Here is a 14,139-nt window from a genome sequence, read left to right on the forward strand (position 1 = left end):
ATGTCCTGAAAAGTCGATATAGTCCGTTTTGGACATACAAGGTTTCCACCCGACAGTACCGATATGGCTTGGTAAAGTCACAAAATAACAGCGCTTGGTACCTGTCCAGAAGAAATAGAGCAAGTCTTCAAACGTTTACAGTCCCTCAGCTCTCGCCAACAACGTTCACTCACTTCCTTTATTTCTTGATCGATCAAGAAATGACTCTTTATGTCCTTCTGTCTTTATCTTGGATATAATTTTGATCGTTGTCTTGAGTAAGCTGTGAAAGTTTGTGGTATGCTGGGCCAGTGATGGAAGACGTACTCACATTCTTTACTTGAGTAAAAGTATCAATACCCTCTTGTAGAAATAGTCTGTTAAAAGTACAAGATCGGTATTCAAAAATTACTTGAGTAAAAGTACAAAAGTATTGGTATGAAAATGTACTCAAAGTACCAAAAACGAAGAACATTATGCAGAATGTCCCAACTAAAGTGAGTAAAAAGAGTAAAAAGTACAATATTTGCCTCTGAGATGTACTGGAGTAGAAGTAAAAGTATTGAAAATTGGAAATACTGCAGTAAAGTAAAAGTACCTCGAAATTGTACTTTTAAGTACAGTACTTGAGTAAATGTACTTCGTTACTTTTCCACCACTGATGCTGGCTTTCGGCCAATTTCAACAAAGTTAGGGCAGCACAAAACCTGCACCACTACAGTCTGTCAATCATGCTGACATGCACATGACTGACAGGCAGCTAGCTCTGTCACATAGTTATGGTTCAACTTCACCGAGTTCTCCCACACGGGGAGTGGCAAGACTCCGTGGGAGTGGGAGAGAACCCAAACACAGAGCGAGGAATAACACAGAGGCTGCAGTTTCTCACACCATTTTTTTGGCATGATTATTTTTGGCAATCTGTGCTTTATTTGTGCTTTATTAGCTTACCAATAAATCCTACGAAATCCTTCTAAACAGTTTTCGGGAAAAAATATATCGTTGCTGTCGGTCAGAAACCCCTTATCTCCATATTCTAACTTTTGGTGTTTTTTTCGCGTCAATTTACGTACAGTATGTCCATACTTGATCATACTACAGGGTCACACAAAAAGCATCAAAAGTAGCAGATCTACAAGCTCGAAACGCGGCGCGAAGCGACGCGTTTTGAGCTTGTAGATCTGCTACTTTTGAATTTGAATCCTCAAAAGTAACAGTTTTGGATGTACGCGGTTTCCACCGGACAGAGACGATGTATTTAGCTAAAATCTAAAATGACATAGATGCTTTCCTGGTTTTAATGGGTTAATATCACTGACCGAGATAAAGGAGACGTCCATGTCCAAGACATGACAGGCGTTAAGATTCAAACTCAGGTCCTTGCGAGTTCAGTAGCCACCAGGCACCTCTTGTTATGAAAAAACAAAATCAACAAAATGTTCTATAGGAGGGTGACATTGACTTTGCAGACTCCCCTGACCATGGCGGCCGGGGCAGAGCGAAGACAAGATCAATAGCGCGATGCCATCTGCAGTGCCAGGTGCCGGGGCATAAGCTATCCAGCCAGCCGCTACCATTGTGATAATGGAAGACATGTTCAGGGTCAGATTGCCGTAGTGGAGATCATATGAACATAATATGGTGTGTACAATTGGAGTCATGCAGTAGGGAGACGGCGGCTGTTGTGCTGAATCAAACGCATTTAAAAGCTGCTTTGTTTTTTTAGGTGAGGCTCCCTCCTGTCTCTCCTTTTATTCACTGTATTGATTGGACAGAACTATTACATTAACACGGACCGGTGCATCATTGCAAAGCAAACCCACCCAAAAGAGGAACAAGATTATTATCTATCGATTTCACAATATTAACATCATTGTTTCCATTTGGGGTTAAACTCATCTCCTTTGAATCCTAAATCCACGACTGGAGGCACAGTAAAGGGGAAAGGGTGTATACATTTTGAGCACGTAAGGAGCTGTTAAGAGTCAAGTGTCTTCGACTTGTAGAGTGGGCGGAGCCAAGGGTCAAACCGACGACCTTTCGATTCCCAGACGTCCTCTCCACCTACTCAGCTATGGCCATTGGCCGCCCCTATATAATATGGCTCCTGGCTGCTGTAGTATCCCTGAATAACACTCAAGAGGTGGAAAAAGTACTAAAATGTTTAACTTAAGTAAAAGGTAGAAGTACTCTAAGTAAGTAAAAGTCAGAAATTCAACATTTACTTGAGTAAAAGTACAAAAGTATTGGTATCGAAATGTACTTAAAGTACCAAAAGTAAAAGTACTAAAATGTCATATATTTATATCTGCAAAGTAACTAGTAACTAAAGTTTTCAAATAACTGTAGTGGAGTAAAAGTACAATATTTGCCTCTGAGATGTAACGGAGTAGAAGTAAAAGTATAGACAATTGTAAAAACTCCAGTAAAGTAAAAGTACCTCAAAATTGTACTTAAGTACAGTATTTGAGTAAATGTACTTAGTTACTTTACATCACTGCTGTTGTAGCCACCTAGATAAGCCGTAGCTTGTTCCACGACTGCACAAACATGACTAACAGAGCTAGTTATGCATGTGCATGAATGAGTCTACGCGCCGACATCATTGTGAACGTGACTGATAAACTGCCGTTGTTAGTTTAGCGCGGTGCGCAGGGCACAAAGTGATAAAAGCTGCTCATAGCGTGTGCTCACCGCGCGCTAATGAAGTCCTTTCACTAGCCACTGCAGAGTAAGGACAATGATTTATGCAACTCCAGCTTTTCATTAACATCACAGAGAAGTGGGGATTTAACATTGAATATAAATGATAATATGAATATGAAATATTCAGAACACCAGAAAGTGTCCCCTCCCCCCCTCCATATATTATCTTAAGCACCACAGAGGCAGGCACTTCTCATTGGTTATTATACTGTACCTAAGCTACGGTGATTAATATTTCATGGGTGTAAGAATGCTCCTTTCTTCATGCATGAATACAATGCACTAATGGTCATATAATGTCGTTATAATGAATACATTTTGGCTCTATTAAGGCAGATATTTGAAAAATAAATGTTCAGTTATTGAAAACAATATTGACACACATTGATACGTGTAGCTACCAATGTCTCATGCGATACATTTCGGACAGCAGGTGACAGTATTTCAATTGCGGGAACACAGTCAGATCTGTTAATTTATAAATGTATAACTCTGAGAGTGTTAACCAAATGGTCCATTTGAGTTAAAGTATTTTATTGGGTACCATAGGCCTTTTTGACGCCAAGTTGTGACATTAATGATGCATTAAATTCGGTGAGACCAAAGCAAGACAGCACTAGGTTTGTTTATGTACACAAGTACACTTATTTACATAATACTGTAGGCCAATTTTTGCAAAACAAATCTTTTGATACTACTCTTTACAGATTTTGTCCAAACCTCACAGAAATCAGCACACGTTGTCTCTGTAGCCATGTGATCAAGAGGTATCTGCTAGATTTTTCATATTCTTATGAAATAATTCTGATTGGCTATGATTAGCTTCCAAAGTTTGCGGGAGTGGCCCGTTTTGCACAACATACCACAAATCAGGGACGCATTGTCCAATTGACGTGGATCTTTGCACGCACATTTCCCACTATAGGCCAAGGACGATCTGACACCCAAATGTTTCAAAATACAGCTGCCGCTGGAACAGGTCGTAACACACAGCCTCGGGTAGGCAACCCGGTCAGGTGGGGATCTGCGCTACGAGGAGCGCACGTTTCTAATTGCATCTCTCTTTTCTGTGTCTGTGTTTGTCCTGAGTCTCGTACTGCGGTACTGCCATGACAACTGACATGATAAACCATCAATAAAGTTATATCTGACTAACACTAGTATCACATAGCGTTGCTGCCGAGCAGAAACCTCTTATCTCTGTATTTTTACTTTAAATGTTTTTTCGTAAATTAGCGCCCTAATTGATCATAACAATGTCACACAAAAGTAGCAGATCTGCACGCTGGAAACGTGGCGCGATGCGACGTGTTTGAGCTTGCAGATCTGCTACTTTTGATGCTTTTGAATTTGAGTCCTGAAAAGAAACAGTTTTGGACCCATGAGGTTTCCACCCGACCGAGACGATATGGTCTTCTTTTTTTTAAGACCAAAGAAGTAAAAAGAGCAAGTTATGCAAAAACTATATCTCAGTAAAAAAAAAAAAGCCTCATTATCATTAGCAGAGTTGTAGTAGAGTAACATGCGTATAAATAACAACATCACATGAAGAGGAAACAGCAAACAAGGGAAACTTCAAACACTTGTTCAGCAAGCCATCGGAGAGACACAGAGACACCGAGACAGTGGCACCAGTTCATTAAATCTACCACGTCTGTACATACTGTATAAATTATTTAAATGACCGAGCTAAAAATAAGATATACAACTTCACAGGAAATGTTCCAAAAAAATAAAATAATTATAATCAGAGGCACAACCCTGTGTTATTATAATATATTTTATATTATTAAATATTATTAAATATTAGACAGTCTGCTTTGATCATAGGACGTTAACTAGGGAGTTGTGGCCTTCACTGTGAAGATTTACATTTGCAATTCAATAAATTGATAAAACAGCTCATCGGGAAAGTGTGAAATCCTCAGTGTTAATTTAACCACATGAAACCGTCCCTATTCTGGGCACCATGTCATAACAGGTGAACATTCGGCAAAAATTGGCGAACATTCAGCAAAGATTGCAGAGGGAAGAAAGGAAGAGGCCAAGTACAGACCCCTGTGCGACCCCGGTCAACAAAGTACATATGGTTTAACTCTTGTGCACAAATGGAACCGTATGGACCCACACAGGGTAACTCCAGGGTCCATTTAGGTTCTGTTTGTACATTGTCAGAGTTAAATGAACACTGAGGATGTCACTGTGCAAACACCCAATAGCAATGCAGTTGAGGCACTCATTTTAAGGCAATAATGTTGTTGTTGTCGGGCAGAAACCTTGTATCTCCATAATTCAACGTTTAACGTTGTATCTTTGTTTTCTTTCGATCATTCAATAGTGACATTTAAAAGTAGTGACAAACAATAGCCAATCTTCAAGTGAACTTGTTTTGGACATACAAGGTTTTCATCCGATGATAAATTCAGCACCATGGACAGTGGTCCGGTCCTCTGTATAAACACTAATCAACCTTGTTTGAACTTCCCATCCTGATGTTTGCCTTCATTGTTTGCCAGTCATTTTTCTTTGTTTGTCAGTGTAATTAGCGTGTTGTACGTTTGCTCTAGTCACCGAAATTGATCCGTTTTGTGCAGTAGCGTGACTAGAAGTGGCTAAGCTACTACTGCAGCTTAACAACACAAGTATAGCTTCACTACTGTCAGAATGATGTGGCTTATCTTTCCAGCCCATGTAGTGGGGGTCACTTGACAGAGGCTACATCACTGTGTTTTCAGTGGCTTTCAAACTTTATTTCTCCAGGAAAACTACACAGGTGGCCAGTGTGCACGCGTGAGAATGAGAGAGATAGAATTAATGTGGTGTTAAAAATAGCTCAACAGCAAGCCAAACATTAACTGTATCAAATTAATGTGCCATACGAGCAGTGGGACCCCGGGGCCTTTCAGCTGGTGTTGGGCACCCAAGCGCTTGCAGAACAGCTGTCCCTCACTTGATGCTGCTTTAGTTTAGCGGCTCACGCACTGGGCTTTACCGAGGAATTCGTTCCATGATGGCAGAACGTAAAACACAGCCAAAACTTGCATTGGTGGAAAAAGTATTCTAATTGCTTACTTAAGTAAAAGTATCAATACTGCGATGTAGAAATACTCTGTTAACTTACTAAAGTAAAAGTCTGGAATTTAAAATGTACTTGAGTAAAAGTGCAAAAGTATTGGTATCAAAAGTGTGTGTGTGTGTGTGTGTGTGTGTGTGTGTGTGTGTGTGTGTGTGTGTGTGTGTGTGTGTGTGTGTGTGTGTGTGTGTGTGTGTTTTTGTGTGTGTGTGCATATTTCACACTTCAATGCAAATGGTAACGGATTAAACATGTACTGTATGTCGGACCAAAATTGGAAACATTACACAGTCATTTACGTAACTCAATCATTTACACTGGCTTATCTTTGGCTACCTATTTATTCTGTGACAATTTGCCTAAACATTGCTGAGGGGATATGCTGGGACATGATTGTCAAACATGAAACGTTAAGTTGTGGTCGTACTTTTCATCTCCCCACAATAATGCAGTGCATGCGTGCGTGCGTGCATGCGTGCGTGCGTGGGATAGAGAAAGAGACAATGTTTGCAGTGCATGATTTGTATGTTGTGGCTTACATCAGAAGTCATTCTCGGCCCAATAAAACAGCCCCACTGATTTAGTCATTGATCCAGCTCAGATTAAACAATCAATCCCCTTGTGTCAACATGAGATATCTTAATGAGTGGGTAGAGGGAAATTAATTAAAAAACCTGCTGACGTCCATGATTGTTGTTGTGGCTGTTGTGGTGCTTTTGTGTGTGCGTGTGCGTGTGCGTGCGTGTGTGCGTGTGTGGGTGTGTGTGTTACGGGTCCATTTCGTTCCATTTGCACGCTCTCGGAGTTATAGACGAATAAGGGTCTATTTAGTCCCCTGGTGGTCCTGAGGAAGGATTATACATTAAAATGTAATTGTTTTTATGGTTGTTTATACCTAACCTTTATATTTTACCATCACTTATGATAGTGCTTATATAAAACATTATGATATGACATGATATTTGGTAGCCTGTAGGAGCCAAGATGTCTTCTTCGCTAGGCCTGATACAGTAGCGATTGTTTTTGTTAAAGCCTGTCTTGTTATGGTTCAGCTTGTCCTTGTAGCAGCTAGTATAACTATAGTCTGAGCCCTGCGCTCGTCGGCAGAACTACCTTACCACCGATCCTTGTCAGACTGTGTGTCTGACGTACTTCTCCCCATGATATCATGTGCATTAAAGCAGTGGTTCCCAAACTTTTTAGCTCAAGACCCAAAAGGAGAATTCGATTTTTTTTCCCGGGACCCAAACTAGTGAAAATAGCAGATCTACAAGCTCACAACGCAGTGCTGTTTGGGAAACAGTGCTTAAAGCATACCATCACCACCTAGAATATTGTCTCGACTCCCGTTGCCTCATCGATTACTGATTGATCCACAATTCCACGACAGTCCCCAGACACGTGCCCTAACACACTTGTGTTTACAGTGTGTTAGGGGCTGAATAAACACAAGTACCACAGTGTTCCCTGCGGCTACGCTGGACAGAACATACGCTGAAACCTGGTCGAAACCATATCAAGCTGACATTACTGTTCCTTTGAGTATGCATAGAGCAGAGTGGTTCTCAAACTTTTACATTTCAAGGACTCCCCTAAACTCTGACTGTATACAAATGGAACCAAATGGACCCGTTAGGGTCCATTTGGTTCCATTTGTATACCGTCAGAGTAACAGACTTGTAAGGGTCAAGTTAGAACCCCATCAAGGACCTCTGAGAGTCCCTGGACCCCACTTTGAGAACCACTGGCATAGAGCATTAAAGTGCACTGAAGACAAAGTTGTAAACAAAATACACAAACAAAATGTGGACATTTGAAAGGTACAGTACTGTGTAATTTGACGTTGAAATGTGTTTCATTCCATTCATATATAGAATGCTAAAATGTAGAGGGGCTGACGCCAAACAACAATGTTAATCTTGTGTAGGCTACCGTATAATTATTTTACATCTGCATGCACATTTACACGGTGTGCATGCATAATTACGCAGTCTTGATATGCGAGGTATCATGTGCCAGTGAGTGTTGTACATGTGTTTGAATATGAGTAGGTGTGTGTAGTGGGCTGCCTCTACACACAGGGAGACAGGCAGATACGGGGGATAGGGGGATTAGCGTTGTCAAAGCTTGTTCTTGTTCTTCTTCCTGGCCTGCTCGTTCATAAACCTGATGGGGGGGATATTCCGCAGCCTACTACCAGTGGCATTGTGGCTGTGAAGCCATTTTTCAAGTGACAACTGGAACAGTCTGTGGTTGGGATGGCTAGGGTCTTTGATACGCCTTGTCAGCTTTGCTGACACTGTCTGTCGTATGCTGTATGTCCTGGATGGAACTGAAGCACAGCCCCCTCTGCAGTGCTCTGCAGTCGAGGGAGCTACATTTCCCGTACCAGGCACTGTGATGCTCTTTGTCTTTTAGTATTGTTTTGGCTTTGTCTTACTTTGTGTTATTGACCTCTGCAACCGCACCCCTTCAGTGTCAGGACCACAATGTCTTTTTTTATCCTTTTGAATATTATAATAATATTTTCAATCAATTCAATCAAAAAGAGGTTGCTGCCTCTGTATAGGACCTTGGGCCCCATGCCAGACTTACTTCAGTCACCTGAGGTGAAAGAAGTGTTGCTGTAGTGTAGTCCATGCTCAGCTCTTTGGTTTTGTCCACGTTGAGAGACAGGTGGTTCTCCTGGCACTGCAGTGTGTCAGGAGGATTTCCGTCTCGTCATTGTCAGTGATCTTGTCGTCAGCAAACTTGACCACTAGGCTGAAGCTGTGCATTGGCCACACAGTCGTAGTCTGGTAAACCCCCTCCTCCCTCCGGAAATCTCATTTCCATTAATCGAATGCAAATGAGATTTCCGGAGGGAGGGGGGTTTACCAGGCTAACACAGTCGTGGGTGTACAGGGAGTAGACTAGAGCAGTGGTTCCCAAACGTTTTAGCTCGAGACCCAAAGGAGAAATGTTACGTCCAAAACTAGTGAAAATAGCTGATCTACAAGCTCCCAACGCGTCGCATCGCAACACGTTGGGAGCTTGTTTTCACTCCTTCCTTCCAAGTCGGCCATCCCACCCATGACCCAGGAGTCACAACCCATTAAAATTGGATTCAAAAACTAAATGTGAGACGCCAGAGGATTAAAAGTTACGTTCTTTTAATCTAATTTCTTAGATAAAAAAAAGATATACATATTTTTTTAATGTTTAAAAAAAAATAATTTTCTTAGGAAATTTCTTTAAAAACCAAACGGTAGGAAACAAAAGAATAAAGGGATATTTACTCACAACCCATCAAAATGGGTCCGCGACCCAAGAATGGGTCCCGACCCAGTGTTTGGGAAACAGTGGACTTGGGTGGGTTACCAGATACAGTAGGCGGGCTGTAGACCAGAGCTGAGCACAGAGCTATAAATACAGTAGATACCAGACTTTTCCCCAGGCGGGAAGATCGATGCGAGTTAAAGTTTAATGTTGAGGATATATCCTGGAGTGGTTGGCAGATACAGTCGAAGAACTACAGGGGTGGAATAGCTGAACGTGGATTAACTGAACGTCACGCTCTCTACGCTCGAGAGGAAGAGCCAAATGGGGCGGCTATAGCTGAATGGTTAGAGAGCCTGCCTGGGAATCCGGAGGTCCCGGATGTCCTGGGTACGATTCCAGCCCTCAGCAATGTGTCGAAATGTCCCTGAGCAAGACGCTTAAGACTGAACTACTCCCCTCTCCGTGCTCCTCTGTGAAGCTGAACAATGAAGTTCCCTGGATGTTATCCGTATGAAAAAAAAGACAAGGCAGCTGTTGAAACATGACAAGCGGTGGACATTCACAAAATGACCATTATTATGACGATGGAAATGTCTCCATACAAGGAACATGGACATTCTCCGTCACAGACCTTATGTGTCCACATGAGGCAGCCAACGTCACCTGTCCTCCATGCCACTCCCCAAATAAATACATACATAAATCAATGAAGGTTCGTCCAAAAACACCACCGGAACTCCGAACCCTAATGGCGTTGGAGCCAGCCCTGATGTACTGTACTGTAGGTGAATGTATGCACTTCACCGGGTATGGTCTAGTTTATAGTAATACATCTACGGTACAGTTGTATACAGTGCTGTAGATGTATGTATAGTACTGTAAGTGTATGTACAGTAATGTAGGTGTACAGTACTGTAGGTGTACAGTATGTACAATAGGTGTATGTACAGTACTGTAGGTGTACAGTATGTACAATAGGTGTACAGTATGTACAGTACTGTAGGTGCTGCCAGTGGACATTGTGGTAAGAAGGTTCTATTTGTTGCCTCAGTACACCTGTGTGTATGAGGCTCAGAGATAGATACTGACAGGTTACCTGCAGAGGACCAGCCTGTTCTGGTGACTAAAGAGAGAGACAGACAGATAATCAGAGAGAGGGAGAGAGAGAGAGATGTCACTTACATGCCAGCAGTTGGCATTTCTTTACATGTGAAACAGTGTGTGTGTGCGCGTGCGTGCGTGTGTGCGCTTGCATGCATGCATGCGTGCCTGTGTGCGTGTGTGCGCGTGTGTGTGTGTGCGTGCGTGCGTGCGTGTGCGTGTGTGTGTGTGTGTGTGTGTGTGTGTATGTGTGCGAATGAAGAGGTCCTCCCCACTGATAGTGCAGAACAGGTGGGGCCTAGAAAAGTGTGTGCCAGCACTGCGGAGAGAGGGAGGGAAGAGAGAAGGAGGCATCGAGAGAGAGAGAGAGAGAGAGAGAGAGAGAGAGAGAGAGAGTAAGAGCACGGGGAAATCCTGCACAGTGAAGAAGAGAGAGAGAGAGAGAGAGAGATGGAATGGAGAGAACATGAGGAAGAAAGAGGTACAATGGAGAAAGAAAGAAATAAGAAAGGATGACAACATGGCATTCCTACCTTCTATTCCCTCCCCTTCTGTCTCTCTAATGCTTACATTTTAGCGCACCGTTGTACAATGAAGTATACTGTACATCGTGGCGGTCTATTTTCACTATTTAATCTTTTTTTCTTTTTATAAAATAAAAAAAGAACGGTTTTGGACAGCGACGAAAGGGCTTAAGATCTTTGATCCAGTATGTGTCATGGCTCCCCTGCTGTGTCTCTCTGTTCCCTGCTATAGAGGTCAGTTTGGAGGCAGTGTGGTATGGATAGCCAAGGGGCCAGCAGCATGCCAGACCTGGCAACCTGCCTGACCTGGCAACCTTCACGCACAACAGAGATGAACAAACATACATAGATATTCACACACAATGCAAGCTCATTGCACACTTGCAAGCATGCCCATGGACACAGACTCACCACTGCAGTGCAACACGACACACACACACCTACACACACACACACGTACGCACACACACAAAATATTGTTGCTGTTGGGCAGGTTCTTTTTTTCTCCATTTCTTGAAAAGTTACAGTTTGCACATACAGTATGAGGTTTCCACCCGTCAGCAACAATATGCAACATGAACAAGTACTTCTAGACATGATATCTGCTGTCTTCTTAATCCTTTTCCCCCTCACATACACATTCAGTGCACATATGCAATACCCACACATGTACTATTCCGACAATAGATATAGAGACAGTAACGGATCTACACTGTGTGCATATAGATAAATCTCATTCAGATCATTTAATGGAGTTGAGCAGGAGTTCGCAGCAGGAGAGAGCTCTGGCTGTGGCTTTTTGTGAGGGTGCACTGAAGGGGAGGAAGACAGACGCAGTGTAGGGCTGTCATCATTACAAATATTTAAGTTGACAATTTAATTGTCATACAAATAATTGCGATTTGATTGTGTTTTTGGTATTGCACGCTGGAACATTATGAATAAACGTTTAATTTCTGTTTAGCTTTTAGGCGTCGTAAATAACGATTATCTCAAATAATTGTGATTAGGCGATTATGTAATAATTGTGACAGGCCTACGTACGCAGTGTAGATCGAACACAGAGACAGAAGTACACAGATTTTGACTGTGTCTCGCCCCCTTCTACAGGTAACACAAATTATCGATGTGACAGTTTTAGCACTTCTTCCAAAACATTTTCAGTTCCCATGGTAACCTTATCTGTATTGCGGAGGAAGTGTGAGCCAGGTGGCTGAAGTGGCACTAAGGTGTCGGGAGACAGATAGGGGACCAGAGTGTCGCCCAATAGCGTCAGGGCAATAACGTTCTAGATTAGAGAGATGAGAGAGTTTAGTGGAAGTGTATAACACTAGAGGTTCTCTAGTGAGTTCCACTACTTCTTTAAACATTTGTTTTCTAATTTATGGAATTTATTTGATTATAAAAATTAATGCAATTCTGTTTCTTATTCATGTAAAGTTTTGCTTTTTAAAATGTTTTGAGATAATAATAATAAAAAACAAAAAGTATAGGAAAACAAAAAAATAAAGCGATATTTATTTACTCATGACCCATACAAATGTGTCCGCAACCCACAAATGGGTCCCGAATTCTGTGGCCTACTGGCAGTGTGTGCAAAACATTTGGCATCTATCGGTCCAGCAGCTTGCGAGATGAGCTTGGAACACACACAGACCAACCCTCTTACAGACAACTAGACTCCTACAGGATAAAAAGTCGTTGTACCGGTAAGTCATTAATGTAAGTGTGAATATTATAGAACCTCTGACTGTACTTTTATATCATTGAGGTTATTGTAAGCCCGTATTCTTCACACCACACAAACATGGACAAAATTACCATGACTAGAAAAAGAACATGCAGCAGAATGGTGCAAACATATGCCATGTATTCCATTAAAACCGGGAAAGCATTCGTGTCATTTTAGATGTTAGCGTTGGCTATTCAAAAATAGCAGATATACAAGGTTGTACATCTGCTATTGTTGAACATTTTTTAAACAACTTTAAAGTGAATTTTGGAATAATTTGGAATTACGAGGCAGTTGTGGAATCGGCCTCAGGTCTTAATGGGTTAAATACTAATATAACAAATCATTGCTGTCGGGCAGAAACCTTATACCTTTTTTTTGTGTGTGTGAATTAATAACCTACTTCCTCATACTAGTGTCAAACAAAAATAGAAGATCGACAAGCTCACATTGCGTCACGATGCAGCGTTCTGTGAGCTTGTCGATCTTTATGTATTTTTTTAAAGTCTGTCTGTGGGATTTATAAATATTGAACCAATAAAAAGTAATAACAAGAGCTTGTGACTAAACAATAACTACATTGGATCCATTGGAACACAGGTTCTGTTTTTCCCCCCCATTTTCTGAAAAGTAACAGTTTGGGGACATCCTGTTCCGAGCTTCCCAACCGACAGCGACAAAATATGTGACCTTGTGCAGTAAGCCGCAGCACTTGTTTTCGCATCGTACTCTCATTATTCTGGATGGGAGGTGACACACTGACACTATGAGCTAATTCTCTGCCTCCATATGAGCGCATTGGCGGATGTGTAATGAACAAGCTCCATGACTACAGCCCGTTTGTTCAGAATCCTCGCATCCGAGGCTGCCAAGGCAATTTGGAAAGATTGAAGTAGGTTTATTATTTATGTATTGAACAGTTTTCGCTGCGCTTTTGTTTGGCGTCGGGATGTCTGAAACTCCAAACTCTTTCCAGCCTTTTTAAATGTAAGTATAATTCTCTATGAACATTGTGGTGAGTCATTACTATGGCAGCAGATCCACTTGCATAGGGTGTATTGGCATTGGGTCTAGCTATACCCCATAAACTATAGTTGAACTGTTTACATTCATATACTGTATAGGGTATGACGAGTGTATACTCTTCATATACTGTACAGTACAGATTTAACCCATTAAGACCAGAGGCCGATTCTAAATCAGTAGTTCTAAAACCTTTCGTGCCAAGGACCTACAAATTTATATATATTTGGCCCACGGAGCCCCATCTGAAAAGGTTTTGTGCCAGGGACCCCCAGGAGAGAAGATTTGTGTCAACATTTTTCAAACACTTTCAAGATTTTTTCAAAATAATTAAAAATAGCAGATGTACAAGCTCGCAGCGCGGCACGAAGTGACGCGCTGTGAGCTTGTACATCTGCTATTTTTGTATAGCGAACGCTAAAATCTGAAATGACGCAAATGCTTTCCTGGTTTTAATGGGTTAAAATACAAGTCTGTATACAATAGGTACATGCCAACATACCATTACGCATACAATACTGCACTGTATGACACAGTATCTATGATATCAATTTACCGTACTGTGGTGTATGTATCAGTGCAGATTCTTCATCCTCTGCACAACCCTCCTCTCTATATTATCTACTTCACTGCGTTGGGGCTCTATATAGTTTCTTTCTAAAAATAGCCATTCCAATAAAAAAACATGATTCACCAAAAAATAGCTCTGGCATCCGCACACCTCCCTTCCTCAGAACATT

The 14,139-nt window shown here is 41.7% G+C and overlaps 1 protein-coding gene across 1 annotated transcript in view; it reads right to left on the bottom strand.

The window, feature by feature from the left end:
- clmpa (CXADR like membrane protein a) overlaps positions 1 to 14,139 on the bottom strand; it is a 107,219-nt gene that overhangs the window by 66,615 nt on the left and 26,465 nt on the right. The gene's annotated exons all lie outside the window — the stretch shown is intronic.

Source organism: Gymnoscopelus microlampas (assembly GCF_963454915.1).
Source record: "Gymnoscopelus microlampas genome assembly, chromosome: 12".
Classification (NCBI taxonomy): domain Eukaryota; kingdom Metazoa; phylum Chordata; class Actinopteri; order Myctophiformes; family Myctophidae; genus Gymnoscopelus; species Gymnoscopelus microlampas.